The 5608-nt window shown below is 41.4% G+C and overlaps 1 pseudogene; it reads right to left on the bottom strand.

The window, feature by feature from the left end:
- Positions 1-2509: 2509 nt before the first annotated feature.
- On the bottom strand, positions 2510-5556 carry LOC109107186 (annotated as a pseudogene).
- Between the last annotated feature and the right edge of the window lie 52 nt (positions 5557-5608).

Genomic DNA, 5608 nt, shown 5'->3' with positions numbered 1-5608 from the left:
AATATACAGTCGTGGCCAAAAGTTTTGAGAATTACATAAATATTGGAAATTGGAAAACTTGCTGCTTAAGTTTTTAAAATAGCAATTGGCATATACTCCAAAATGTTATGAAGAGTGATCAGATGAATTGCATAGTCCTTCTTTGCCATGAAAATTAACTTAATCCCAAAAAAACCTTTCCACTGCATTTCATTGCTGTCATTTAAGGACCTGCTGAGATCCTTTCATAATCATCTTGTTAACTCAGGTGATAATGTTGACGAGCACAATGGCTGGAGAACATTATGTCAGGCTGATTGGGTTAGAATGGCAGACTTGACATGTTAAAAGGAGGTTGATGCTTGAAAATCATTGTTCTTCCAATGTTACCATGGTGACCTGCAAAGAACGCGTGCAGCCATCATTGCGTTGCATAAAAAAATGGCTTCACAGGCAAGGATATTGTGGCTACTAAGATTGCACCTAAATCAACAATTTATAGGTTCATCAAGTACTTCAAGGAAAGAGGTTCAATTCTTGTAAAGAAGGCTTCAGGGCATCCAAGAAAGTCCAGCAAGCGCCAGGATCGTCTCGTAAAGAGGATTCAGCTGCGGGATCGGAGTGCCACCAGTGCAGAGCTTGCTCAGGAATGGCAGCAGGCAGGTGTGAGCGCATCTGCACGCACAGTGAGGCCAAGACTTTTGGAAGATGGCCTGGTGTCAAGAAGGGCTGCAAAGAAGCCACCTCTCTCCAAAAGAAAAACATCAGGGACAGCTCCTGTGATCTTCTGCAGAAAGTATAGTGAATAGACTGCTGAGGACTGGGGCAAAGTCATATTCTCTGATGAAGCCCCTTTCCGATTGTTTGGGGCATCTGGAAAAAGGCTTGTCCATGGAAGAAAAGGTGAGCGCTACCATCAGTCCTGTGTCATGCCGAACAGGAAAGCATCCTGACACCATTCATGTGTGTGGGTTGCTTCTCATCCAGGGAGTGGGCTCACTCACAATTCTGCCCAAAAACACAGCCATGAATAAAGAATGGTACCAAAACACCCTCCAACAGCAACTTCTTCTAACAATCCATCAACAGTTTTTGGTGAAGAACAATGCATTTTCCCAGCACGATGGCATAGCACCGTGCCATAAGGCAAAGTGGTGTGATAACTAAGTGGCTCCGGGGTCCAGAATGTTGAAATTTTGGGTCCATGGCCTGGAAACTCCCCAGATCCTAATCCCATTGAGGAACTTTGTGGGGGTCAATCCTCAAGAGGCGGGTGGACAAACAAAAAACCCACTAATTCTGACAAACTCCAAGAAGTTATTATGAAAGAATGGGTTGCTATCAGTCAGGATTTGGCCCAGAAGTTGATTGAGAGCATGCCCAGTCGAATTGCAGAGGTCCTGAAAAAAAAGGGCCAACACTGCAAATACTGACTCTTTGCATAAGACTGTCATGTAATGTGTCGATAAAGCCTTTTGAAACGTATGAAGTGCTTGTACATTATATTTCAGTACATCACAGAAACAACTGAAACAAAGATCTAAAAGCAGTTTAGCAGCAAACTTTTTGAAAACTAATATTTATGTAATTCTCAAAACTTTTGGCCACGACTGTACACTATATTAATATGCCAAAAATATATACAATCAGATATATAAAAAGTAACAAAAGCAGAGAGCAACAATATTATTATCAACAAAAAAATATTAAGAATATTATACAAATAAAATATAGAATAAATATTCTAAATAAACACAAATTCTTCATCATCACACAATGTGAAAAAAAACACTAAAGAGAGGCATAGGCCCAGAACAGAAAACAAACTAAAGAACAGAAAAACAAACTAAAATCTGACCTTTCTTGCCTTCCTTGATGCAAAATCATCAATGATGTCATCGTATGCAATCTGCTCCCCTATTAAGTGATTGATACTGATGACGGCAAGTCCAGTAAGCCGATCCTGGGACATGGTGGACCTCAGGTATGACTTGATCAACTTCAGTTTTGAAAAGCTCCTCTCTGCTTGAGCCACAGTGACTGGCAGAGTAAGTGCAATCCTGAGAGCAGTCCAAAAGTTGGGGTAGATCTCTGATAGATCCTTATCATCCATAAAAGTGATAAGCTCAAGGAGGCTCATGGTCTTTGATGGCAGGTCAGGGAAGTTCTTAATTTCCTGCACAAGCTCTTTACTGTCCAAATCAGAGTGCCCCTTAAAAGTGCCGGTGTGTGGTGGCAAGTGCCTCGCATTGATCTGTCAGCTCCACGTCTGCAAGACTTGGGAAATTGGTCAAAACTCCGAATTTCTTTCCCACATTTTCCAATGTGGAAAATCTCTCTTTGATGGCTGACGTGGCTGCATCAACGACAACATTGAAGAATTCAACCCCCAACTTCCTAAGTGCATCACTGAAAGGCTCATCATGTGATTCATATGAGAAGTGGCGCTTTGTGGACCTCAGCCTTTTGTGTTTTAATACAGCCTCCACATTCATATCTTCACAAATCTCTTTGGCCGCCATCTGTGCAGTCACAAGCCAGTTGCCCTGTAGCTCTGGAGATCTCGCTCAGTCTTCTTCAAAAGACTCACGGCTAGGTCCACATGCATGTTAGGAGACTGCATGAGTTTGGCTGGCATGCTGTATTGCAGATAGCATGTCATACCAAACAACCGTGCAGATGCTGAAGCGGTACGACCCCACCTCCTCAGACAAAGACTGGGCCTCAGCCTTTATAGCAGGGTCTTTGGTGTGGTCTCTCACCTCAATTAAAGCCTCTCTCACGGCAGCTCCCTGGTACCTCATGGGCTCGACGCTCTTGACCTTGCTCTCCCACCTTGTTTCTGCCCACATCTTTAAGGTGATGCTCACATGGTTCTTTAGTATGGCCCATCTTTGGGTGGAGGCTGAAAATAATGTGTACAGATTTTGCAGGACACCAAAGTAACTTAAAGCATCAACAGATCCCTTAGCAGCATCACACACAACTAAATTCAATGTATGTGCCCCACATGGCACAAACAGAGCTCAGGGATTCTTTTCTAAGAGTCTGGCTTGAACTCCCTTATTTTGCCTTTCATGTTTGCCCCGTTGTCATATGACAGTTCCTCTGCAGTCTTCAAAGGAAGGTCCCAACTCCTCAAGTCTCGTCAGGATCATGGATTCCAAGTGCTGGCCTGTGGACTCATCTGCCTCCAAAAATCCCATAAAATGTTCCCTGATATGGGGTTTCTCCATCAGTGACACCACTCTAATGACCACTGACAACTGTTCTGTGTGGCTTATAACTGGGGTGCAATCCAAAATTATTGAAAAAAACTTTGCCTGCTTGATGTCATCCACTATAGCAGATATGATTTTGCTGCTCAACAAATCAATCAGCTCATTCTGCACATGATGGCCTAGGTAGCTGTGTAACAGTGTTTCTGTGTGTCCCCTTAAAGCCAAATTTCGAATGGCCAGTGACTGCACGATAGCAGTGAGACGTGTCAGCACTGCTCTCCATCTCACCCTTTCAGCCTCCAGAAGTGCCATCTCCTGCTTATCAATAGTTGTCCCACTTTTTAACCTCGCTGACAGTTCATTCCATGCTTTCATGCAATTGAGGTGTTCTGTACTGTTTTCATGTGATGTGAGATAATTGCTTGCATGTTTCCAATTTGCCATTCCTGCACTTGTTAAATTGATGTTCCTCTTGGGAAACAATTTGCAGCAGAAGCAAAAGAGGCTGTTGTTCTTAATTGAATAAATCAGCAAACTTCTTGCCATCTTTTCACCACTTACTAATGTCTTCTTAAAATATTGGTGGTGGCAACTTCTCCCATCACTCTCATTCCTACGGAAAACAAAGCCAGGTGGCACCTTACTTGGTCCTCTGCGAACCAGCTCAGTCCGAATCCTGTCAGTCAGATGTGAGGGCCAGTTAGCAGGGTCGGTTGACAGAGGCTCATCCTCACCAGTGGGGCTCAGTGGGGGTTCAGCTCCAGGCATTTCTATCAGACAGCATATTGGCATATTACTCAAAACACATAGCAGTGAAAAAACATAGTCCTACTCATAAATTATCAGAAATATTAAAATTACATTAAATTGCAGTTGTCCAGTTGTCTTGTAGCCTACACAAACACACACACACACACACACGATATGCACACCTGAAAGCTCATGCTGGGGAGAAGTAGAGGCAAAGAGGTCTTCATCCTCAATATCAGATATTTGTGGAGACATATGTGTAGCGGGGGAGGTGGTTGGCTCATCGTGAAGGGTCGAGACCATTCCAGAAAAGGCCTGTGTAGCGGTGGAGGTGGTTGGCTCATCCTGACCAGTGGCAGAGGATGCTCCAAAATATTTTAGAAGTGCCCCTGAAATTGCAATTGAATTGCATTTGAAATCAAAAGACCATAAGATAATGTTTTATAAAGCTAAAACAGCCTGGGGTCAAATTGACTCAAAACATAATAGAAGGGTTACATAAACATGCTCTTACACACTAAATGTCTGTCAATACGCTATATCCTCCTAGACCCGGAAAAAAACATTTATTTATTTTATTTTATTTTTCGTTTTTTTCCCCCATGTCATCACATTGTTTAGAGCATAGAAACAAATGGTAAAAAAAATAAAAAATATTGAAAAATTATATTTTATTCATGTTATGCTATGGTCACTGGGACTCAGTTGTTTAAAAAATAAAATGACTTTAAATTATATGTATAGGCAAAAACAAGGGATTTTATTTTTTAATCACCAAAAACTTTTTGGGTTTCAGGATATTTTTCAAACAAAATTTGTATATTAATCTAACTTTCATGGAGGAACCATTAGCTCTTTGGTTTACTGCCTCAAATTCTATGCATGACACTCTTTTAGTTATGACTTGTAAAAACTATACTTAGGAAACTATACTTAGCATACTGTGTAGCAAATAAATAGCAAATGTTTCGTCTTTAACCTACAGATTTGAAATGCCGTTGGTTATTTACAAGGCCTAACGTTAAACCAACTGATGGAAATGATAACTGAACTTGTAACAGTTTTATTGCAAAGCACAATATTATAAATTAGATCTCGTGAAGAGAGAGACCCAGAGGTGAAGTTTGTATAAGCATAGCAAGCATCATAGCAAAAAGGCTAACAAGAGTTATACCCCACCACCAATTAAACATTAGCCCTCATTCATGACATGGATACTGTAATCATACAGAGAGAGAACATAGTTGCATACCTTTATCTTTTGCTCCTTTCTCCTCTTCTTCTTTTCTTTTTTTTTCAAAATTGGGCACATGATGGCTTTGACCTTTTCTTCTCCATCTCTGTTTATTTGGCTCTCGACAATCAACAGATTTCCCATCCCCCCAACTGTCACTCACGACCAGAAGTCAAGACTAAACCAATTCACCTTGATGACCGCATAATCGTTTTGTATTACCTAGTTTCATTTATGCAGGAACTATAGGCCTGTATTATAACATTATGAATGAAATGTGCGTTATTTGGAAGAAAGTCGAGGTGTGTGACTGACTTTAGCCTATTATTAATTATATTACTAGTGTGGATCCCCCGTCCCCGTCCACCCCCCATCCCCATCAATCACATTTGAGAGAGACCCAGAGGTGAAATGTCGCCCGCGC

The sequence above is a fragment of the Cyprinus carpio genome, chromosome A19 (assembly GCF_018340385.1).
Source record: "Cyprinus carpio isolate SPL01 chromosome A19, ASM1834038v1, whole genome shotgun sequence".
Lineage (NCBI taxonomy): Eukaryota > Metazoa > Chordata > Actinopteri > Cypriniformes > Cyprinidae > Cyprinus > Cyprinus carpio.
Note: the sequence above shows the minus strand (reverse complement) of the source record. Positions and strands in the feature narration are given on the sequence as shown.